The sequence below is a fragment of the Pipra filicauda genome, unplaced genomic scaffold, assembly GCF_003945595.2.
Source record: "Pipra filicauda isolate LSUMZ 115617 unplaced genomic scaffold, ASM394559v2 scaffold19_size4547281_pilon, whole genome shotgun sequence".
In the NCBI taxonomy this organism is placed as follows: Eukaryota; Metazoa; Chordata; class Aves; order Passeriformes; family Pipridae; genus Pipra; species Pipra filicauda.
The window spans coordinates 4,375,771-4,400,994 of NW_024104309.1; the positions used below are offsets into that span (position 1 = coordinate 4,375,771).

General features: G+C 42.6%; 1 long non-coding RNA gene across 1 annotated transcript in view; it reads right to left on the minus strand.

The window, feature by feature from the left end:
- Nucleotides 1–19,099, minus strand: part of LOC120323119 — a 120,326-nt gene extending 101,227 nt beyond the window's left edge. Inside the window, exons 1-2 of the long non-coding RNA XR_005563286.1 lie at nucleotides 18,983–19,099; nucleotides 15,607–15,647 (exon numbers count right to left, since the gene is read on the minus strand). This is a non-coding gene — a long non-coding RNA (uncharacterized LOC120323119). The remainder of the gene's footprint in view (nucleotides 1–15,606; nucleotides 15,648–18,982) is intronic.
- Between the last annotated feature and the right edge of the window lie 6,125 nt (nucleotides 19,100–25,224).

Genomic DNA, 25,224 nt, shown 5'->3' on the forward strand with positions numbered 1-25,224 from the left:
CAGCTAAATGACGGCTGTACTGCGAGTGGGAGACAGGTTAAATGAGCAAAATCAGTTTATACCACTGGTTTGGATCTAATCAAGTAGTATTCATTTTTATGACTTTTTAGCTACATTATTTTTCCATCCCCTGTGCTGTCTGAGTTGTTCCTGGGGGTTGCCTGCTCATAATTGGGTTATAGTTGGCTTTGATGCCTTCAATTGGTAAAGAGGTACAAAGACCAACAGGGTACTTGGCATTTGGTTTCCTGGTGGGAATGGTTCCAAATCACACAATCTCCACAGACAGCACCTTTGGACTCACCAGCCATCTCCTGCATATTTTGTCATGGCTGGAGGGCAGGATCTAAGCTACACTAGGGGAGGCAGCCTCCCCAGCACACTGAGTCTCATCCTGTGCTGAGCCTCACCAGCACTGGGCTGATTAAGGGTTGACCCATGAGGGTGCTCAGCAACACGATGCCCATAGAATCCTGGAATGTTAAAGAGTCAGAATGGGCCTTAATGGTTATCTAGTCCCAACACCCCTGGCATGTGCAGGAACATCTCCCACTAGACCAGGTCTTATCCAAAGTGGCTTTGAACACTGCCAGGGCTGGGGCATCCACAATCTCCCTGGGCAGCCTGTTCCAATGTCTAACACTCTCGTAAAAAATTTCTTCCTAATATCTAACTCAAATTTCCCCTCTTAATTTTAATTTCCCATCTTCCATTTTGTACCATTACTCTTTGTCCTATCACTATGGTTCCTGATGAAGAGTCCCTCTCTAGCTTCCTGGTAGATCCCCTTCCAGGCTGAAAGGTGCATGAAGGATGCCCTTCTGAATCCTTGCAGCTGGAAAAAGGCATCCAGTGCAGTGTCATTTACTCACTAGCTGAATCCATTACTATGGAGGCAGCTCTCCAGAAAGGCTCAGCACCTTGGTGACATTGCTGTGGTGACAGATGCCCTCAAGCCTTGAGGAATCCTGGTCCTTGTCACATTGTCAACCACTATAGACCTCAGCATCCTTTTTTACAGACACTTTGACAAAGCTACAAAACTACTTAATTATTCGTTGCCCGGTAACCCTAAGTTTTAAACCAGAAACTGAAAAAAATGTGACCAAAGCAGGAATCTTCTTTCCTTGCTGTCCTCTCTGCCCTCCACCTTCCCCCCTGCCGTTGCCCGAAGAAGCCCCGCAGCAGCAGCAGCGCTGAGCGGGGTCTCTGCTTCATCCTCCCATGGAATATCCCCACCTCCTGGTTAGCGTCCACATCACAGCTCCGGGCCGGGGGAGGCATCTCAGCCCAGCCTTCTCCCCAGTGGCAGATACACGGTCACGTTTTCGCCCTCTCCTAAAGCATGTTTAGGTTTCAGAAATATCAAGTGTTTTACACAAGATCAAGACTAAAACGCAGAAACACAAATAAAAAGACACCCTGAAGATACAAGTTGAAACCCAGTTTCATGAAGTCAGTTCCAAGAAGTTTCTCTCTCTCTTCCCACTACCATCAGTCATGTCCTTCCCAGCACTCAGGTAGCAAAAAGCAGGGATACATCAAGAGACAAGAGCCCTGGCTTGCAGAGAGGGGCACCATCGACCAGTATAGACCAGGGCACAGAGCTGGTGAAAGTCCCGGAACAGCTGGTATAAAGAACACAGGACTGGGAGAAACTAGAGGGAAATTAGGGGGAGACTTATAATAGATACAGAACTTTATTAACTGAGACCATGAGAAACTGAGATTAAATCAGAGGAAATTTCCACATAGGGACGAAGAGCTGGGAAAAAGCGGAGCAGGGAAGGAGGGAGTAATGGGTTAGAAGCAAGAAATGTTTGGGAGAGGCAGAACTGACGCAAGAAGAAAACGTAAAGTAGAGAAGTGGTCAGGACTGGAATGAGAGAGCTGGGAAAAAGACTGACCACATCTTGAAACATCAGGGGATCTCAGGCTTCCTGTGTGTCACAATTCCTCTACTCTCAGGAAGCATTCATGAAATCCAGTGGCAAAGTGGGTCTCAAGCCAGTCCTGTGCTGGTTCTCAGGTAGGATCCACCTCCTGTTATCCATTAACTCAAAGTCCAAGGCACTGTGGTGGATCTAAAGGCACCAGCTCCTCAGACAAACAAGCCGTAGCTGTACAAAATGTTTCATGCAAGATTTTTCCAGGCAGACCCAATTTGCCCATTTGAAAGCCCAGGAAATCACCGATAAAATCACCTTTGAAATAATCAACTCCAACACTCCCATTCGGCAATACCAGAATTAAGTTTGCTTCAAACAACTCTAGTTTAGCTCCCTGTTATATTACAGCACAGCATTTAGAGATAACAGAATTAAAGTCATTATCTCCCTTTTTTTTTCCTGCAGGACTCTCTCACTGCAAGGGCCCTTAATATCCTTTTAATGTAGGGTTTGGGGTTATTTTGGCTGTAACATGAAATAAAGTGGCTTGTTTCCATAAAATAGATTAACGTTGAATTATGGGTGTGTAACATCATTTCAGGTCTCTGGTTGTTCAAGCAATGCTCAGAATTGGCAGCAGAGCAGTCTGGTCAGACAACAGGACTCCCACTTGCCCTTTCTTTGCTTTATGTGTATTAATACTATATATTTAACAAAAATTAACTACATAAATCCATCAGATAATCTCTTATAAAATTTCAGGTAAGATCTAATAACAAAACACACAACCAGGGCGACTTCTGTGATCACAGACTTCAAATGACTCCAAATTTCTCTTTTCTGACTGATGTACTGATCACACTTCATGCAGCAGTAACCCACAAAGACCTTGGAAAACTTCTGTTAGAGAAGAATAAAAAGTAGTAGCTAGTTTGGCTAACAGCCAAATCACCATGCACCACTAAAATTTACTTTTCAGAATATGAGAACTTGGCACTTTACAAGAAAAAAGCAGAGTCTTCTTGGGACTTCTCCAGCTAGGCATCCAAATTCTCTGTCCTTTTTGATAATGCTGACACACATCTTCTAACAGTCCTACTGTGGTTGTGAGCATCTACTGTAATCCTTCTCAAAATGAGGGAAGGGCAGTGATTTGCTGAAAGCTTTTGCTTCAATTCAGTGAGATAACAGCAAGTTTACAACTAAGGGAAATGGTTTTTTTAGCATATGAATGAGGTGGATCACCTAAGTAACTCGAATCACCAAGGCTTATTTGTTTGCTGTGTTTCCTAATTGTTTCTGGAATCAGTTGAGTGCTTTCCCTCAACAACAAGTTCGCCTTATTAAGCTTATCCATGCAAGAGAGAGAGAGATTCTTGACGTGCTCAGGATTGCTTCTGTTCCATCTGTGCTAACCAGCAGCGGAGAAAGTTATCCTGTGCTTACAAACCCCAGAGCTGTAACACTCCCCAGTCACACCAGACCATGGTTTACTAGAATTGTTAAAATAAGGTGGGAGAAGAAATTGTTACAGGTCTTGGAAACTACAGAAAGTTGCCATTTAGGCCACACTCAAATCTCAAAGGAAATAGGATCCACTTGGGAACAACAAAACACAGTGGGTTATGGTTCTGTCTCCACAGCCAGTTCAAGTGCTAGAGAGTGACTTCCTTTTGCAGAAGGATTTGGTTTACACTTTAAAGAATCTCAGGCATATTATTTGTGGTTTATGATATAGTTAATGGACTCTCCAAAACTGTATTAATATTGATAATTTGACGTGGTGCAGCATCGTCTATTTGAAGATTTATTTGGGATTGCCCCATTTGGAGTAGCAGGATCAGCTATTTGGCAGCACACTGTGATCCCACAATAGCGTCAGCTATTCCGAAGGGAAAGTGAAGAATGTATTTCACAGATACCACAAAAACAATGCAGGAAAAGTGAAAGCAATAATCTAATCATAGCCAAGATGCCAGGGCTATCTAAAATACAAACAAAAGATACTCCCCCAGGCTTGCAAGGCCTTGGTTTCCCATTTCAAGCTCACACATGCCACCTGGACAGTGTTTGTTCTAGAAGTGTCCCTTCTCCAACCAAATCAGAGCTGGAGATTTTCAGTTTTATCTGAAATGCTTTAGTTTAGGTAGCTCTAGAGAGTTTTGCCCTTTTTCCTGTAGCCTCACATTTTTGTGTGACAGCAGTGTTTTGTAAAGCAGCAGAATCAAATGAAATGTTCTGAGAAGGGTCATAGCAAAACAAAGTCCACCAATAGGAATGTTGTTAGTGCTCTTTTATGACTTGTCTGCATTTCAGGGAGGGGTTTGCTATTAATATCTTTCCTCCTGATCTCCTCCCAGGCTGGTCTTTGTATTTTCAACCTCCATTCTCTTTATTTTAGGGCTCTCTCCAACTGCTTATAAATGTCACCATTTTTCATGCACAGATTCACTTCTAAACCAGGCTAAAACCTTCCAACTTTCCTTTGCTGCAGTTCAGCAACCCTCTCAATTTTAGAGCAACAAATCCTTTGTTGTCTCTAATATTCCCTCTTCATAATGTCTGACAGTGCATCTTACAGGACGTGAGCTATCCCTTCGCTTCAAGAACAGCCTGGCACATTTGGTTTGGGATAAATACAGCCTTCAGGCAGCAGTGTGTGAGCAGTATAAACACACCAGCCAGGCCCTGCCACATCCTGAGCACAGGGTATTTTCTTAGGAAAGAGTAAGGATGTTGGTTGGAAGGGTGACTCAGAAAGGGACCACGATGCTGCAGCAGCTGCACTTCCATACTCCCACAACATCCACTGGACATTCCTTGGAGCAGCCAACACAACTGTTCAGGGAGACATTAGTTAGTCCAGGACTGTCAAATGATCTGGCTCAGCTTAAAGAGTTTTAGTAGCAGGTTCTTTGAAGCAGGATCACTTCTGCCTGAGCTGGGCTAATGACTCATTACACCAGCAGTTGTGCTGTCAGAGCTGAAGGCTGACAACCTGTTGAAGAAGGAACCACCACAACCCGGACCTGTTGCAGCTGGAGCAGCCCTTCTGACCCTGAGATGACTTACACAAATACATAGGAATTCAGATCCAGTGATTCTTAAAATCATCCCAATGTCTTGAGCCCTATGCCAAGAGATTTTATTACTGGCTGCAAGGTGAAGTTATATTAGAGGGATAACCACACATGATTAATCATTCTCAGCTACTCTGGCTTGGTGAGGCTTATGCTACATAAAAACATATCAGGAAGATACACCTGTACCAAAGGTAACAACAGTGGGTCAGTGTCATGTACCTGGCCATGTATTTACAAAGCTGACAGGGAATACTTAAGCATGAGAGATGAGAGAATAGAAGGATAAGAGGAGGTTTTTCCTCAGACTATAATAACGTTTTCGGTTTTCAGATCTCCTTGACTGTCTTTTGTGCCCCTTTGGATGGCTGAGAAATTCTGTGCTGTACCTTCCTACCTCTCACAAGCATGGCAATAGCTCCCTAATAATTGGGCCCCATCCTTCAAGTTTTTAACTAAAGTCAGTAGGAAATTGTTCATGGACTTCACACTTGGAGCTCCAGAGAGTTTATGAACTGATGTTCAATGGAAAAAATAATACCAAATCCCCAAGAAGCTGATCAACAGGAACTGAGCTTGGTTTTGCTTCTCTTCATGGGACTTTGTCTTTTACATGAGGAGGTGCTAGATCTCTTATGGAAATCAAATAAAATCAATAAATCCACTGCAGTTTCACCTTATCATTTTACCAGAAAACAATCATGCCATGAAAAAGGCATATCTAGATCCAGAGTGACAACATAGAAATAGAGCCAGAAATAGGTTTGGCCCTTAGTTTCTTGCTAATATTATTATTTATTTGCATTATAAAGCCACTTAAAGGCCATGGTGAGCAGAGAACTAAGCATGGAAACTGCTCAACATAGACGTAGCAAAGGCCAGTCTGTTCCCCAGAACATGTTGGCAAGACAAATTGCTGTTCTACAGTAATAGATACTCGAGTATCTCTTTAATTCAGTTTAAATTATATCTGAATAAGATTTAACATAAATTTCACAAAAACACTGTGATTAAAGACAAATTGATTATTAAGAGCATGTTTATCAGTTTGTAGTATCACTGTTAAATTTAAAAATATTCCTAACATTCCTTTAGTATCTAATTATTCTATAATAACTCCTATTAAATTTACATGAAACTAGCAGATGAGATGCACAATTTAAACCAAGTATAATCAAAAAACTAGCTGAGGTGCTTCCCCCCCAAAAAAATAAACAACATCAAATAAAATCTAAACCCAAAACGTTTTGAATTAACAGCTGTTCACCAAGATTTTAACTGAAATAAAATGGTCTCTATTGCTCAATTGTTACAGTTATTGGGGTTCTTTCATGTTGCAGGTGCTTATTCAGCCACCCTTTGGTAAGTAAGTCACTGTGTTCTGATTGTGTACAAAAGCCATCTCTGATGTGCTGTTTGTTAGCAATAAAAATATTAACTTGTTTGTTCACTGTTATCTGAGGCTGGAAAACTCCACAGACGAAAATGAAGGAGTGTTTGGCAGTCTTGGGGGGAAAAAAACATTTTAATATGCTCAGGAAGCCTTTTTCCATCCTTTCTTTCCTTCCATCTATCTTCCCAACCTTTTCCTAGAGTCCTGCAAAAGAGGGATGATCTCACAGCCAGAATAACCTCCGTGTATTTGTGTGGCATACACTGTCTGGATGACCCACAGAACTCCCTCAAAACCAGTGCTGGAGGGAAAAGTGCACCAGCCTACAGTGGGAGTGTGGCACTACACAAGTGACAGGGTACAGTCACACTGCGCTGGGCTCTACCCTCGGTCACAACGGCACTCAACTCTTAGACACACCAATATCTTCAAATACCATGCCACCCACAGCCACACCGAGCCCCAAAGGGAATCAGAGCACAAACCCCGAGCAGAGCAGAGGCTGTGCAGCGCTCAGGTGAGAAATCGTTCCACCCAAATGGCCCATGAGTGTAAACACTGCCTAACGAGAGCCGTACAGATTGGGCCATTAAAGGCAAGGCAGAGATGAATGGAAATGTCTGAGCAGCAACATAAAACACACCAATTTCTGCCACTAAGTAGGAGTGGGAGTATAACAGTCCTTGTTATAGAGTTGCTGGCAGTGATGCTATTGTTAAGGCTGAAAAAGATGTTTCGTTCCAAAGCTCTCTTTTCACTTGTAAACCAGTAAGATTTTAAGCTTGATCTCTCACTTCAAAGGTGGCCACTACAACTTCTAAACAAAGAGAAACACGAGATGGATCAGAAGGAAAAAATCTAATGGGTTAGCAAATGTTGTATAGAATTCAGCCCCAGAGGAAGCTGAGATTTCAGTTCCACTGAAGTTCAGAGTTTGGGTCTTCTGCAGGTCACCACAGTAACCCAAGAGAAAAATAACCTAGTGAATAACCCAATTACAGCAAAGATCAGAGCCAGAAAAATACACATTTCATAAGAGAGGCCAGGTGAGATGACAGCAAACTGCAGACAAAATGGGAAGGAGGGGAAACTGTAGGAACAGATGTCTGTAACCTCAAGCCTGGAAGTGGAAGCCTGGTAATTAGAGTAAAACAGACGTTCAGCTTTAGAAAATAAACATAAATACTTCTACAAACCTTCTCATCTCCTAAATTTTTTTGACTCTATACAGAGGTATCCAGAAAAACAGACTTGAGGAAAAACGGGAAAGGGTTTTTTTGGTTTTGAAGAAGCTTAGAATTCATTTAATATTTTATCCATCAACAAAGAGTTCTGATTCATCAATGCTGTTTATGAATTCAAAAAAAAGCCAAGTCATGGCTTGGTTTAAGAACACTGGTTCCTAAAAACTCCTCCTCCCACTGGCCTTCCCATGAGTCAGGCTGAGGGCCATTCTGAGGAAAGAGAGAGAAGAGCTGAGCAGAGGATTTTGAAGTTTGAACATTTTTCTTTGTTATGATCAGAAATGAAACCTGAAATTTTCAATGAGGGAAAATTTGTACAACATGGGAAATAGTTTCAGTGCAAAATTGAAACAATAATTCTAACATGGCCTTTTAGAATTTGACCTTTTTATCTCTTAACAACATTCAAATATAATACAGAATTTGAATATTTGAAATGAAAAGTAATTTCAACATTTGAAATTTCCACTTTTTGCTCTGAAAATGTCAAACCAGGATATTTCAACTTTCTGGGAACTTTTATCCCTCCCAGTTTCATTCAAAAATGAGAACTTTCAGCTTGGGATGTTCATGAATCACAGGACAACTGGCTGTCAGCAGAGAAGGGAATGTTGATGGACTGCTCCATGATGAAGCTCAGCCATTAATTTCTTATTCCACAACCCAATACCGTTTATTTTTGATAGGTTGTGGCTACTTCAAAAATATTTTTGTTATTCACATGATTATACAGGTATTTTAGGTTGAAAATTGTTTGTCACCAGTTTATGGGGGAGAAATAGTGGTGATAACCTTTTCAACTGCTTTGACTAAATCAAACGGGCTTGTGAATCAGAAGGCTCAACACTTGGAGTTACTTACTTTGATGTGAAACTGAAGTGAGAGAAATCAAATTTATCCCACATGCACACATCTTTTGTCCAGTTCTGCACTGAAACTCTGGGGTGCTACATTTGCTCTTCAATCCAGCCCTGCCTCATGGACAACTGCTGGCCAATTGCGTGGTCTGAACTCCTCTTCCTCTAAAATGGAGCTAATAATTCTGCCCACATTTACAGATCATTTTGAGATGTCTGAGTGAAGAGAATTACAGAACTACTCAAAGTTATTATGTATCATGCATGTGTTTGCCCATAAATAATAAATTCCTGAAGCAGACACACGAAGTTCCCACTGTTATCTCCCTTTATAACAAATTCATAAGCAATAGCGCCGTACATGAGTTCTCAGCTGTTCCTTTTCCAGTCACAGGTTTCACTCTAGATCCAAATGCACCTCTCTCCTTGTCTAGGCTTATATGGATTTTGTTATTTTTAATATTTCAGAATGGAAACACCCCTTTGTGAAACAAAAGTTTTTAAAAAGCGTGTTGTTTCTAATTCTTTCAGTATTTTTTCCCTAACGCTCCTTATTTAGAGCTCTTCTTCTGTGTTTAGTCAAGGAAATTGCCAAACTTGATGGATACTTCTCCCTGATGCCCGAGGTCTGTCAGGATTATCACAGTGCAGCTGCCAGGCTCTGGCTGGTGCTTTGGTGGTGGTGGGTCTGTGGTAGCAGCCCCAGCTGAAATGGCTGCCTGGGCTCATTTCTCTGTCTCTGTGCATCCTACCAGAGTTTTACACCAGAAATAAATTGTCACAGGGAGAATATTTAAATTCAGGAAACAAAATGTTCCCACTAATTCAATGTAGCCATCTCCTGCCTACTAAAAGTTATGAGTTATGTGTGAAGTAAAAAACCTCTCTGCTGCATGAGATAATGAGAAAAGGGGAATTCTTTATTCATTGTACTTGTCCCTCTGCACATAACATTTGTATATCATGCCAGGACTAACCTGTGTCACTGCTCTTATAGCCACAGACCAGACTAAATGCCTGCCCTTCACTGTTTTTACGTCATGATTCATATACTCTCCCTGCTCTTTCTGACTGCCTGCAATTACTTGTGACAAATGATTCTTCAGTGTACTGTCTGCTTTACCTTTTCAAAATGTTTCCATGGTTCACAGATAAGTCAGCTAGTGTACACTGTACTGTCTGCTGGGAAGTAAATCCCAGGACACACACAGGAACAGGTTCCACACCGTTTTACTGGCAGAACTGCAGACATCCACCTCACTCAGCTGCAGCACAGGACTCTGGACCAGCCATGTAACTTTGGTTACAGCCCTGTGGAGATCCCAAAGGAACAGAATGTTCCTTACAGCTGCACTCTCCTAAGAAGATGAATCCTTGCTTCACAAGGAGCTTGATATCATCCATAACAAAATATCTGGTCAACATAAAATCATTATTTTGATATCTGCCCTGAAAGAACACCCAGCCCCCACTGGTTGCTTATTCACCACATCTGTATCGAGAGGTGAATGCTGCCGTGATGGAAACCTCTGAAAATCCAGGGGGGCTCATTCTGCCTTCAGTTCCAGAGGTATCGGGGAAGCTCCACCGACCTCAGGGAACGGAAGTGCCAAGAGACTCAGTCCATTGCCTCTTCCTGGCAGCACAGAGCAGGAATGAGTTTTCTGGCTTGTGATCCCCACCCTGCAATACACAGATTCTACTCAGATAATGAGTTTCAAGTGTTTGTCTCTTCTCTGCCAATACAGTGGATCAAAATACAACAAACACACATACAGTGTTTTTTTCATGGAAAATGATCTTCCTGTCAAGTCTTCCTTTTTGGAATACCTTCCTTTCCTAGTTGACGTACTGCAGATTTCATTTAAAACATTTTTATGGCACCGTTGGCCTTTTTATTTATCATAAGTTGCACTTTCTTATTCCAGACCTTTTTTTTTATTTAATAAATAGTAAGTTTTTTTAAATTCAAAAATACTTCAGTGTTTGAAACAGTACAAGAAGTATTGCATTGAATGGATTCAGCTGTGAACTGACAACAGCTTTAACACTGTATTTTCTATTCAAATTATTCTCCTCTTGTCCTCTATCAAAGTCTGCTCTGTGCACACCTCTTCTCACTACGCTAACTTTGCTCACAGAAACACGATTCGTTCTGCTACACTGCAGATGTTTATTCTGGCCTTTTCCATATTTATTCCTCTGCATTGGCTGCAGCAGAAGTGTTGACATCATTCAAACACTTCTTCCAGGTAGCCCTTCTGCCTGGCTCTGTGCTGTCGTCTTCTTGCTGTGGAGAGTTAACTTCCCTCTAGGGTGGATTGCTCTTTCACTGTGGTGAAGGTGTTGGGAGTGAAGGACACTGTGACACTCCCAGCTCCAGTGTATTTCCTGCTCACAGGTGGTCCCTGGCCTGCCCAGGCTTGTGCCCATCTGCCTGGGAGATACTGTCCTTCCTGCAGGGTGGTCAGGTCTTTGGGCAGACACTTTGGGTTTACCGGGGCAGGCAGCAGAAGCTGCAGTGACATCTGTTCTGCAGGAATCCATCCTTGTGGGAACGGTGCTGGTGCACGGCCTCTTCCACCTGATTGCACCTGTTGATCACCATGTGCGGAGGAAGAGGAGTAAAGTGGGGCGGGGCAGGGCAGGAAGTGGGTGTTCCCAGGCAGCTGTGCCAGCCCCTGGGAGAGGCTGGAACAGGCTTTGACATCCCATGCTGTCACCACAATACATGGCACTGAAAAGAAACCTGATTTTCAGGGCTTCCTCTTGCAAAACAGATGCAAAATGCTGCCATCTGTTCATCACTCCCATGGCTGTGCAAGGTGAAGAAGTGAAAAAAATACCTGCATGGGAAAGCCACTTCCACCCAACCCAGACGGACACACAGGGCTATGCCATGCAAGGGAAGGGCTGCTGTCATGGCAGGTCTGATTTGCAGTGCAGACAATCATTTTCAATTCTGAAATATTCACTCACTCCCTGGTACCTTAACCAAATAAATCCACTGCACCCCAGTAAGCACAGAGTTTATGGATGTGGCTGGTTCTGGAAGAGAGCAAGAGTCCTCTGCCAGGCCTCAAAATCACTTATACAGGGGAAAGAAGAGAGACAAAACATAAAACACTTAGTGCTGATACACTACCAAGCTTCTGACTGGGCACCAGCCCCAAGCACCAGCCAGCCAGCGACTCTGTGCTGTGATTGCCACATATGGTAAAACCTGGGTCATCTTCCCTTCACTGATTTTGTTGGCAAGATAACAATCAGCGTGGGCAGGTCTTCCCATGCTCCAGATGCACCTTCAGTTTGCCTTTTAGATGTACCCAGCAGGGCCACCAAGCTCCACATCCCCACAACTGCGCCTCTGGAGAGACAAAAAAGAGCTTTGGTGGGAGAAAAGCCCTAGAGAGAATCCACAGCACAAAATGTGGGAAACTCATGTTCTCCTAAATGTTTTCTGCTCTGGTCACTGGTATCCCTGCTCCTGCTTTGTCCACACGCCAGCCCAGCCAGTTGCTACTGCAGTCACAGCTGACTGTGCTGCCTCCACACAAATCCCAAGTGGGGACAGAGGCACTGCCATGGCAAATCCACTCAGGACACAGCACTGCTCACATTTGTTTTTATGGACAGGGACACTGAACCCAGACACTGAATTGTCAAGTGCCTCTTAGAATGCAAAATGCCACGCTAAGAAAAGAAAGAGAAAAGCAATTCAGAGAGAAGAAAAGGATGGAAATATCTATCATTCACCAACACTGACAAAAAACAAACCCTGGCAGCAGGCTCCTGTGCACTGCCTTGTTTATGCCAATGCTGGTTGCAGCTCCTGCTCGGATCAGAAGCACAACAAATTGTCTGTTTGCCTGACTCCAGCGGGCTCTGATAGCTACTGACCATGCTGACAGAGCCCATTGCCTGCATTTGAATGGGAACGATGGATAGGGGAAAGAGCCGCGCTTGAACACATACAAGATTGTTTTTAGAAATCCAAGACTGTATTTACAAGTTCCAGCTTTTAAGGCCAGGGTATTTTATTTACTTTGCTGGTTTTTTAGTAGTGGAAAAGCACAAGAGCAATCCATCTGCCTGAACTGGAAGCATCTTATAAATAAACAACAATAAAAAACAACACTTGAAATTCATTTCGCCCACTACTGTTTTGTCTGAGTCCCCCCCAGAATCTAAATCAACAAGAGATCAGACTGTAGTTTGTGAGTAAATTTCCTTCAACAGAAACAAACAAAAATAGACAAAGATACCCATCCTCCTCATACTTTATGCACAGTAATGCAAGTTATTTTCCACTCCATTTAGACTTTTCACCTTCCTTTCATTTACCCTGTTTTTTACAGTTCAATAAATATTTTTCCAAGCTCCACTTGCCAAACAAAAGAGTTTAGCTTCAGTGTTACTCCTCTGACAAATATCCTTATGGTGTTGCACATGTGAGCCATTGATAAACAAATTAAAATTCTGTCCCAGCTCAGAGCTCAGCTGGCCCATTTCATTTTGTGGTATGGGTTTGTAAAGGTCTGGGTGTCTGTCATCCTCCCCTAACCTTGTCTTTGTCAAAGGGATACAAAAGCCTGCACGCTCGGGGCCTTACGATACTGATTAGTGTGAGTGACAAAGTGGAGTAGCAAGTCCACTCAGCCCTTCATAATAAATCTATCAAAGAGTAATAGAATTCCATCAATTCTGCATCATCCCCGAGGGTCGCTGTGCTGGGATGGAAAGTGTGTTCCGCTGGGATTGTACAACTGTTATTATTCAATTACACTCTTTTCTTCCTAGTTAAAGACCATGATATCATTATCACTTAATGAATACATATAATTGGATCTGGACTCTATGTTTGGCTGATGAATACCACTCACTATTCATTCAGTCTCAGCTCATCTTCTGACCATTTATTATAGACTTTTGGCTGAAAACCATGATGACAAAGGGAATTTGAAATTAGCTGAGAATTCATTCAATGCTCAGTTAGACACAAAGGCAAAATACAATTCTGACGCACAAATGAGGCTGAGACCACACAGAGAAGTTTTGCCTGAAAGTTAATAGCTGTTGCTTTCTACATAAACACAGCGAGGTATGAGCAAAGATATTTTTTAAGACCATCTCATAACTTTGCAAGCAAGCAGAGATTTCCTCCCTCCCTTCCCCAAATAAGCCAAAAAAAATTATCTCAAAGGTAAATACTAGATCTTCTAAGTTGGTACTTTATTTCCCAACTTAGGCAAAATATTAGCTTTAAAGATGTCATCCAAGGCCATTATGAGCTTTAACTGAGCCCTGCTAAGCCAAACACCATTTTATGATTAAATAACATTTAAATCTGACAAAGCAAAAGTGCTTTCTATACAGTATATTTATTACACCTAATCTGGAGACCATCATTAAGTTTCATCAAACAGTGTGCCCCCAAAGGAAACTGGCCCTCCTATTCATATTGTTGGGAGTAAATGTAGCATACCTCCTTTGGATCACTGGTGAACAGGCCACCTCATTAATCCTAGTTAGTAGATGCTGCTGGGCATGTGGAGCAGCCAAATCCAGATGCTACCCACAGAGCCTCTCCAGGCAGTTAGGGAATCACAGAGTACCACCTCAAGCCCTCCATACATCACTTCAAATTAAATTTACATTAAGTGCTACTCCATCAGAGCCGAGAGAAGCTGACATCTTTGGAAAATGCAGATGATAATCCATTAAATCCTATTATATACATGTCTTCTAATTTTACTTAAGCTCATGCATACCAAAGTGTGAGTTTGTGTTAAAAATTAAAGACCCTTTTACTAGAACAAAAGACTTTATGAACTGTTGACTTTGGGAGGGTTTATTACGGGATCAGGCTATTCTGTCAAGACAAGTAGACTTTTTTTTTCCTGTAAAATTTCTGGTTAATCATTTGTTCCTGGGATCTTTTTTCAAATGCACAATGTGTCTTTGCTATTTCCATCTCCAACTCTTTGTTCTCTCGAATAGAAGTGCAGCCTCTTTAACTTAATCAAATGTTGTGAATGAAACAGTGGGACACATATTGTCTCCTTTTGCAATTAAGAAAATATTTGCTGGCAGCTTCCAAACTGGCAGCAGTAAGAAGATGCCATAAAATCATCACAGTGAAAAAGCTGAGGATTTAATTGCCCTATTACTGCATATGTCAATCCCTTTATATTTTCCTAGTGCTTAGTCACAGTTACTTTTACTTTGATTAGCCTCTCCTAATTTCAGAGCATTGATCTTACTATTTTTGATTCAAGGTACTTAATTTTTTTATATTTAACTGCAGTATTTTATATTTATGTTTCCAGCTGATTTACTTTTCTGCAAGACTTAAACTAAAATTAAAAATACACAGATTTCAGAAAAAAGGTAAGAATTATTTCATATATTAGGCAAAGATATTATAAAAAACATATCAAGAAATAAAATACACACATAGACATATACATACACAATTAATTTAAAAGCTATTTATCAAACATTTAAAATTTAATCAGAGTTTGGATTTCAGGCTTAGATTGCTTTTAGCTTTCAAGCCAGTTCTTTCAAAGTGTTTGACTCTATGTCTGCTTTACAGAATATTTTTGTAGTATATATGTATATATACATGGAGTAGAGATGTTTTAGCTTTCAACTATTGTCAGTCTTTGGCAATTGAGAAGAGGCAGGCTGTCATCTGACAGAAAGAAGTGTAGCCCCATAAAATTCATGTGAAGTAATAAGCTGACTGAAGTTTTTCAATGGAATATTTCTGATTTATGCAAACTGAGGATGTTTCCCTACATTATTTTCTTGAAATACAGAACTAGCCTAGTTTTACACTCTGGGTTGCTCCTTTTTTGTCAGCTGAGAGTGGGCAACACCTTGTGAGCTGGTATTGCCTCTTGTACAATTCCAGGTGCTGCAGCAATAGGCAACAACACTGTATTGACAGGTCAGTTCACTGCAGCTTTAGCTCATTTTGCAGTATTTTTTTCCAGTCTAATTTTGGAGTATATTTTTAATATTACAAATACAGGCTGTGAACAAGACTCACAGAGGATGGATAATAAAATCAACACACAATTTGGAGGTGACTCAAAAGAAGGGAGGCATTAGCTGCTCTCACAAACCTTTACTCACCAGTTGCCTGAAGAGTGGGCCAGCAGTTGTACCAAGGCTCCCTTAACAGGCAGGACATGTAACAAATAAAAAAGTGATGTCACCAATAATTAAAACTGCAGAATTTAGTTTAATCTTCTTGCACAAGGATTTATGCATGTTACTCCCATTAAAACTAGTAGGATCTGCTTCCATAAATTTCCATTCAGCAGGTTTATAACATTACCCAAATTATTGCTCTATAATATACTTACACCCTATGATTTCAGAAGCTTCCTTTGCCTCTGAACATCCCTAGCTCCAATTTTAATAAATCATCCCATTAGGAAAATATCATACAACGTCTACCATTTCAATATTCTTATTTCATTTTTAAGGAAGGGGCACGAGTTGTTATTTGTTCCCATCTGATGGGTCAAATTTTGTTTTCAGAATCACCAGTAGCCGGTACTGAACTGGATGATTAAAAAAACAAAATGGATCTTAACTATTAGGTTACACTTAAGAATTAAAAGGAGTCTCTGAAAGATGATGCTGATTGCATAAACAAAGCAACATGCTGAAGTGATGGAGCACTATGTAGGATCATACTTTAATGTTTTAGATTCTCCAGGGACTGGAGAGGAATCAGCCAGGCATGAGCAAACACAATCCTGGCTCCATCATGGGACTCACAGCCTATCACCATGCCTGACCTCCACCAGAACGGAACAGACACTTTAAGAGATTTCCAGAATCTGATATCTGAGATGTCTTGGGAAAAGCATCGGGACTATCAAAAAAAAAAAAAAAAAGCCATATATAAAAAAAAAAATTAACAAATTTTCCAAGATATCCATAAAGAATATTCTACTAAAGCAATGACAAATATAACCAAAACTTACCCAATTCTGGTTTCACTCCTGCACCTAAAAGAGGGGCTTCGAAACGAAAATGATGGCTAAAAGGGTCCTTGGGAAGGGGCAGTATTGCCACAGATGACAAACATTCCTGGTACACCCCTGTTGACAGGTATGAATCCTGCCATTACATGGAGTACCCAAAAACCAAAAGAATTTTCAACCTAGTCCTTCTAGAAAATATAACCATAAACTGAGGGCTCAGCTGAACAACCCAAGGCTGGGTTGCCACAGTTTTCCAACTGGCCTGCAGGAGCTCCACAGTTGTATCCCTTGTTCACAGTAGATGCAATAAAGCATCACGTAATTTGGGCTAATTTTGGGCCAGGTAAGGCCCCTTAGTTTCCATTGGCCACATAGAGTGGATCCGCCTCATGACTGCATTTGACTCAGTCCCTGAGTGTCTGAAAGTTGTACATCCAGGCACCGAGTGCTCAGGACAGCTTGTGATGGCCAAAGTGGCCTTACATCATAATCTGTGGGGCAGAGAATACCTTTCTGCTCTGTGCTTGTTTAGCACTCAGCAAAAGAGCTCACATTAGGGGCTCTTCCTCACGTCCTTGCAGCTGGCCACCAGTTTATACAACTTTGTTTATACAACAGTTTATACGGTCTCTTTCTGTGACCTCCAGAGGAGGAGCTGAATGTTATTATTTACATGCAGCACCACTTGGAGATGAAGCTGTAGCAGAGGTCCCAGGGCACCAGCCATGGTACATACACATAAACAGCAAGAGGCAGCCCTTGCCCCCGATAACTTACAGTCCAAATAAACAAGACAAGCAGGAGGTCAGAGAGGAAACAGAGGCACAAAGAACTGACGTGATTCGCCTGCAGTCACCCCGTAGATGATTGGCAGAGTCAGGATTAGAGTAATAGATCACTGAATCAATCCACTGGCTAAACATACTGCTTCCCATTATTTCTTGGGAGGCAAACCAGGAAGAATGATCTCACTCTGCTAAGAGCCATAATAAAAATAACAGCAGTACCAAGGGCAAGTTCAGAGCTTTCTACATGATGTGCTGCAGATCAACTGGTGGAGAGGCTGCTCTCTCCACCACCGTGTTTTGAATTGTCTTCACGGTAGGAATGATGGAAGACAGAGGAATGGCTGACAGTACTGAATAAAACTCCATGTAAATTCCCCTTATGAACATCTGATAAGTATTTATATGGGCATAAAGGGTTATTTATTTCCCCGTCCCCATGAATGATTTACATGCTACTCTCCATTTTTATAACGCACTCGCTGGGGCTTGAGCAGGAATGTACTCTGACTGGCTCTTTTTCCAAAGAAATGACTGACACAGAACTGGAGCCAGGACGCTGGGTGGGGGTGGAAACATTTCCAGTGGTTTTAACTGTCTTTCACAGCAGCCATTTTCCTCCCTCCTTTACACTTTTGACCTTTTTTTTCCCCTCTTGTCAATGAGTTTCATCTTTCCCAAAGTCTCTACAGTCTCCAAGTTCCTTTGCACATTCTGTAGGTAGAATAATGCCTTTTTAAGTGGCATCTGTTAAGGAAAAGATTCAGGAAAGAGCCTGTAGAAGTTTAAACTATAATCATTCAGTGAATGTGACTGCAGTGCCCGGGAGGTTCCTCTAGTTCTTTAGCTCTCACTCTGACTCAAGCTGTGCCAGGACTGCCTCCAAGGGTTTTCCTACCCAAGGGCCTGGGTTAGATTTTTGAGGACTCTCTAATTCCACACCAAACTGAGCCTCAGAATTTCAGAATTATTCATTCCAAATCTAGATCCACTTTTGTGATTTATAAAGGGCAAAATCAAGGCCTGGATCAATTGCTGTTATAGAATTTACAGTTCAGCCGTACCTCAATATTTTTCCCTGATCTGATTTCCTTCTCCTTACCAAATGGGCGTCCTAACAGTATAAAAAGTACTTAAAGAGATACAGTGAGAAATATTACAGATAGATTTTATATGGGACTTCCAAGGCACTTGGCCTTCAAATTCCAGCCAGATGAGTGGGAGTTCAGCTTGAAGAAGCACATTTTTTCCTAGATGCAGTCAAATGAAGTACTGAATACCTCACTTTCAGTAATACCAAATATAATACATGTGATCCCACTCAGCTGTATTTGATAGCTGGAATGAACACAGTAAATATGTTTACAAAGTGTTGGACAAAGATTTATCACTTAAAACTCAAAGAAAATCTTTTTAAATATGTCAAATTTATAAAACCTGTGGCTCTATCAGTTATTCTCTAACCCTTCATATTCAGCCCTTTTCTTAAGAAAACATGGCTACATTGCCTTCATTAGGAATTCTACGGGAATCATCCAGAATGGAGTTTGGTAATGTTTCTATCAGTCCTCATTTCAGTAGTTGTGTTGTAGTATTAAATTATTTTCAGAGCAAGAGAGTCACGGTTGTAAAATACATACTGTGATTAAAAAAAAAAAAAACAAACCCCAAAAAACTAAGGAAATTAAAATGTAGAGCTACAGATCAGATAAGAATTGTGTACATTACCTGTGTACCAGCTTTTCTCGGTCTGCCATTTGAACACTTCTGATACTAAAATGCTTCAAAAGAAAGACATTAGGATCAGCTCTGAAGTAAAAACATCAGCACAAATCCGAGGTTTTGCAGAACCTGAAACAAGGAAAACAAAATCAAGGTTTTGTTATCCGAATGATTCATTGTGAAAACTTCAGACCAACTTTCTGTGAAGTCACAGTAGCCTCAAAAGCTACTACTGCTCATCACAGCCTCTTCCATGCTTTTAAAGCTATTCCACAATTCTGACTCTCCATCAAAGCAACTGCAATAGTTTCCTCACAGGATAAAGCTCTGGGTGGGAGTTAGGAGTGGTGGACAGCAGATGTTAGTCTATATTACTTTTCTTTGTAGCTTTGTATTACTTCTGAGGAGGAGGAGGATCTCCCCTCGCACCCTTGTGCCTCACGCTGTGACCACACAGTCAGCCCTCCATATTTAAATCCCAGAGCATCTCAGCTCCCTGAGGTGTATGAACCTGCATTACTGTGTGAACCTGCACATGCAGCCGGGCTCCATTTACACCCCTTCAGCACTGCCTGACACAGGCTGGGCAAACCCACCTGGAGCAGCCATGGCCGGCTGTCCCCTCACGGACCCTCAGGCACCCAACATGGCGCCCGCCTCCCCTCAGTGCCCCTCAGCCTTCCTCCTCCCCTCAGGGCAGCCGGGCTGTGCGCGAGTGTCCCGCTGGTCATGTTTTCACACGGACAGGGTCAGAGCAGACTCATGGCAGCTTGAGATTGCCTGTGAAGGACTTGTTTTCCCACCTTCACACTTTCCCACCTTCCTCTTTTCCCACCCTCCCATTTTCCCGCCTCCTGCTGCCTCACAGCAGTGTGAGTGACCCAGGGCTGGGGTGTTGGAGGGGTTATCCAGTACCTCCTCTGTCACTGGCTTCAGCGCCATCCTTACCTTGGGAGCACTCTGACCATGTGCTGAGGCAGAAATAACTTAGGGTAACATTCCTTGGGATGGAATTTCTGCTACCCAACTTGTTCCTTCAGGCAGACATCCTGCCTCCTCTGTGCCTGCACCATCTTGTCAAGGTTTTGTCCCATTAAATTCAGTGGATTCTCCACAAACAGCCCAGTTACAGTGGCAGCAGTGCTCTGGGCTATCCGGATCAGCCACAACAAAGGGGCCAAATCCACGAGCAGTCCCATGCTCTGCTTTTCCTGACAAAGTGAAGCCATGCAGGTCCATGGGCTTAAAATCATAGCATATCTTGAGTGGAAAGGGACCCACAAGGGTCATCAAGTCAAACTCCTTTCCCTGCATGGGACAACTCAACAATCCCACCCTGTGCCTGAGAGCATTGTCCAAAGGCTCCCTGAGCTCTGTCGGCTTTGGAGCCATGACCACTGCCCTGGGGAGCCTGTTCCAGTGACTTGGGCAGAAACAGCACCCTTTGTGTCACTGCAAAAAGCCATCAGTGATAATCTTGGTCACGTCAGCACTGGAATTTTCAAATTAAAAAAAATTAAGAGGCTGTAAGCGGAAGAAATTGCAAATAGTCCCCCCTGTTGGTACAAGGAGTCTGTTTTGCTGCTATGAGATTTTATTGTGAGCTTAATGTCCACAGTTCAATTACCATAACAAAAGTAAGGCCAAATTTCATGCTGGCAGAGACTTCTCTGAAATCTTTCTCATCGGTACAACAACGTCTCCACCTTCCCCAGGCTTCCCCAGCATGTGTTTGGTTGGTCAGCTTCCCTCAGTGACCTGCTTTTACTAACATTTCCTCACAAAACAAAGAAGAAATTATCATAAACAAAGATTACATTTATTTTAACACTCAGCTTTTCATCAACATTTAACCTTTATGGGGAATCAAATTATTTTTCTCCATGACTAAGAAAAATCTAGTGATATGTAATTAAAATAACAAAGACAAGTCCCGTTCTATACAAGTGTAATTATGTTCATGTGGTACCACTGTAATTGAAACACAGAAGATGTTTCAGTCTGTATTAAAAGAGAATTTCTTTCAGTGGGTTTCCTGAAGCTCATTAGATATTCCCTGGCCTATTCTCCTAAGTAATTAGATTTTAACAGGATTTTCAACAGATCAGAGCAATCTCTGTGGGTGCCAATAGGAGACTCTCCCTCTGGCCTTACCAGCAGGGCAGCATGGATAACATCCAGGCTGGGAGTTAATAGGACAATTACTGGCCTCTTTTAAATGAGTTACATTAATGCACTTAAGCTAAATGGCTCTGCATATGATTAAATATTAACATCTGCAAAATATGAAATCATGATATGCAATCAAGTTTTGTTGTTTTAATTTCCCAAATGCCGGATTCCAATGGTGTATGTAAATGTGCATTGGATAGTGTATGTTAAACTTTCAAAACACAGATCAACACTATTTGTGAATGGTTCTTCTGGAGCTACTAAGTTAAACATCTTAAAATAGCACAAGGCAAGAGGAAATCATCAGAAATAATATAAAAACAAGAAAAGGAAGAAAACCTCAGCCTTCATATTGAACGCCTCGATGTGAGCCAGGTCACGATTTCCATTGCAAACAGAAATGAAAGTTTTAAATTCAGTGCCTCAATACCTAACAGTTTCCTGGTGGGAAAAAGACATAGTGAGAAAGGATGAGGAAAAGGCTGAGGTACTTAATGCCTTCTTTGCCTCAGTTGTTCATGGCAAGACCAGTTGTTCTCCAGATATTCAGACCTCTGAGCAGCAAGACAGGGTCAGGGATCAAAATGAAGGTCCCATAATCCAGGGCATGCCTTCCACTGGACCTGGCTGCTCCACACCCTCTCCAACCTGGCCTTGAACACTTCCAGGGATGGGATAACCAGAACTTCTCTGGGCAGTGTGTGCCAGGCCCTCATCACCCTCACAGGGAAGAATTCCTTCCCAATATCCTTATCCTCTGGCATTGGAAAGCCATTCCCACTTGTCCTGTCCCTCCAAGCCCTTGTCCAAAGTCCCTCTCCAGCTTTCTTGGAGCCCGTGTAGGTGCTGGAAGGGACTCTCAGGTCTCCCTGGAGCCTTCTCTTCTCCAGACTGAACACCCCGAACTCTCCCAGCCTGTCTCCAGAGCAAAGGTGCTCCAGCCCAGGGAGCATCTTCATGGCCTCCTCTGGACTGGCTCCAGCAGCTCCCCATCCCTGCTATGCTGGGGAGCCCAGAGCTGGACTCAGTGCTCCAGAGCAGGGTTGAAGAGGGAAATCTCCTCTTTTGACCTGCTGATCACACTTCTTTTGATGTAGCCCAAGACACGTTTGGATTCCTGTCCTACAGTACATCTATTTATTGTTCTGAATCTCTCACCCACTCACCAGACCCTGTGCCCTGTCCATGCTAACCCTGACCTCTACTTGCACGTCTGCTGTCTGAGTAAGTCCTTTCTACAAGTTGACTCAGTCACCCCGACACGCTCCAGCCCCCTGCAACACTCCCACAAAATCATCTGACAAGAGAAGTAAATAGAGCTTTGATGTGGGCTGGAAACACATTCATTTTGCAACAAGAAGATGGACTATGTACTGATGGCCCTTCATTATTTCCCCAAATTCTTGCTGTGGGGAAGGATTTCTTTTTGTTTCTACGAGTTTCTCCTGACAGAATTTCAAAATATTCCTCAGGTTTCAAGATCAGCAGAACTGCACAGCACAGACGCATTTCACTGTTCCATCTTGGGCTCCAAAAGTTAATAATATCAGCAATATGGAGCACATTCTTCCCAAAGTACTCTACAAATATGAAATAATCACTCACTGTGAGACTGCTGTATGGCAGAGAAATATTACTCCTGTCTTTCAGCTGAGAAAATGGAGCAGGGATTAAGACCCGAATCCTTCAGTATCTACATCCCCATGAAATCAAATGTAGGGATCTGGTCTGAACAGGTGTGTCTAGTGCTTCAAAAATTGGTGGAGAGCTGGGATAAACATTTATTCCTGTGTTTTAGCAGTGATTTTGGTCCAGTAGAAACTGTGCTTGACCAAATATATGGGGTGTAAAGAAGGACTAACAATCCAGTTGCAAACTCTCTTGTTTCCTTCCATGACACAGATTTACTCTTTGTCATAGGGTAAGCACTGTGTGGTGGAACTTAACTTGGGGTAGTGCAGTGATGCCTCTAGACAATAGAAACAGCTACTCCTGCTGGATGGTGAGGGCTGACAACAGCATTTTATCAGTTGCCTCAATTTAAAATAAATGCAGAACTACTTATCTTTAGAAAAAAATGAATTTCCTCTTTCTTTGCCCAAATTCTAACCAGTTCCAGTCATGCCATGGTCACAGACCATGCTTCCAAGAGAGGGAACTCACCCCAGCTGCCTCGGGTGACAGCGCTGAGCTGTCACCATCTGCTCTCTGGAAACACTGCCACAAGAGTTGGCCATGCCATAGCAGCCTCCTCACAAATCTGATGGAGAGACACAAATGTTCACGTGGTGCAGCAGCTAATGATGGCAGCCCTTGGAACAAAGATGGAAAATATTAGTGTAACAGCATGACGGGAATGGAAAACAAAAGAGAAAAAGCAGGGCAAAACAGAGCCACAATATTAGAACATGAAACTCAGTAAACATGGAGATATTTTAGCCATGATGCTATTATTAGTAACGTGGAGGCTTGTGATCATCCAGGAGTTAACCCAGGCAGGCTCTCATGAAAAGCTTTATTATTAATTCCATGAAAAGTGGGGAAGATCAGTGCCTATGGTTCAGCTTGTCTGACACTTCCCATTCTATAAATCTGCTCTCAGTTGCCCCTGTCTTTGCCAGCCTTCACCCATATGAGATGAAATGTCCCATGATGATTGACTCAAACTGAGGGGGGAGGGAAATGAAGGGAAAAAAAAGATTCACATCTTCCTTAAAACAAGGAAAAGGCAAAATATTTTCTTTTGCCCACATTAAAAGGAATCTCACGACCATCTCATTGAGGAGATGTCACTCCAGTATGGTTTGTATTTAAAATTTGGCTGGGAGGCTTCCGTTGCTTTTGGGAATGAACTACTGACTCTATCTGGATTTGGTGAAGTTCATAAAAAACTTATTCAGAGGTCTTAGAGTTTGTCAACTACATCCTCCAAAGACTCTGTCTTCTGCACATGGAAATCTCCTCACAGCTCCCATCAACCAGGCAACCATGATCCCATCGGAGCAAGGAAGGGAAGAGCAGCCCGCAGCTTTGGCATTGAGCAGGACTTCTCAGGCTCCCTCCTGCCTCAGACCACTCTCCTCCCTGTGTTCTCAGCTCTTCCTCACAACATCCCAGCAGCACAGATGAAGGAAACATAACCCTAGTGCAGAGTCAGACTGGCAGTGAGGTGTCAAACCCAGGAATGTGCATCAGGGATGCAGATGTCAAGGACCAGGGCTGGAAGAGAAGGGGATTTTCAAGCAGCAGGAAAGGGAGTGCTGCAGCTGGAGAAGGCAGAGAGGAGCTCCAGACACTCAGAAATGAGCAGAGTGTGCACACATGTTCACCTGGGCTTCAGAAGCAATCACAGTGTTTGCCACAGCACGAACTGCATGAAGGAGTTGTTGCCTCTAAGTTTGTACTTTCTTGTTGCAGAAGCTGGAATCATGCAGCTGGAGACTGACTCTCTATTCAGGCACAGACAGAGACAAATGGAAGTGACCAGAATAGCCCTAAATCAGACTTTTTCTAACTTTGGCGTACTCCCCTCCAGGAATTTTGAGTGCATTCATCTAGCCCTGTAAAGCCAGCTCAGTGCTTCTCCAGGCTCCGAACACCACAGGGCCTCACCCAGTAGAGCCCACATCCACCGGACATGGTGGGAGGGACAGGGTTTAGGCAGGAGAAAGTGCAGTTTATGGAGACATTGATGTTGAAAGGCTCTGCTAAAACAGGAAAAGACTGTAAGAGCTTTGGAGAGAGGGGGTCACCAACAGCTCCCCATTTGCACCTTGGTTCGGTACATGGGACTCATCTGCACCCCACCCCATCTCTTCAGCTTGTCTCTAATATTTCAGCTAGAAATATCTGACTAGTGAGCTCAGTGTTTGCCAGCACTGAGCGAAACTTGCCGTGGGATGCAGTTCTTGAAGGGTTGAACCTCCACCCTGGGAGGATTTTTGCTGTATCACACATACAGGTACATTTGTGTCATCCTCCATAGGGCTCAGAGCTGTGCCACATCTGGACGTAGTAGATGAAGGAGGAGGGTTCTTGCACCCTGAGGGGATCCCTCTGCCCCCCAAAGCCAGATG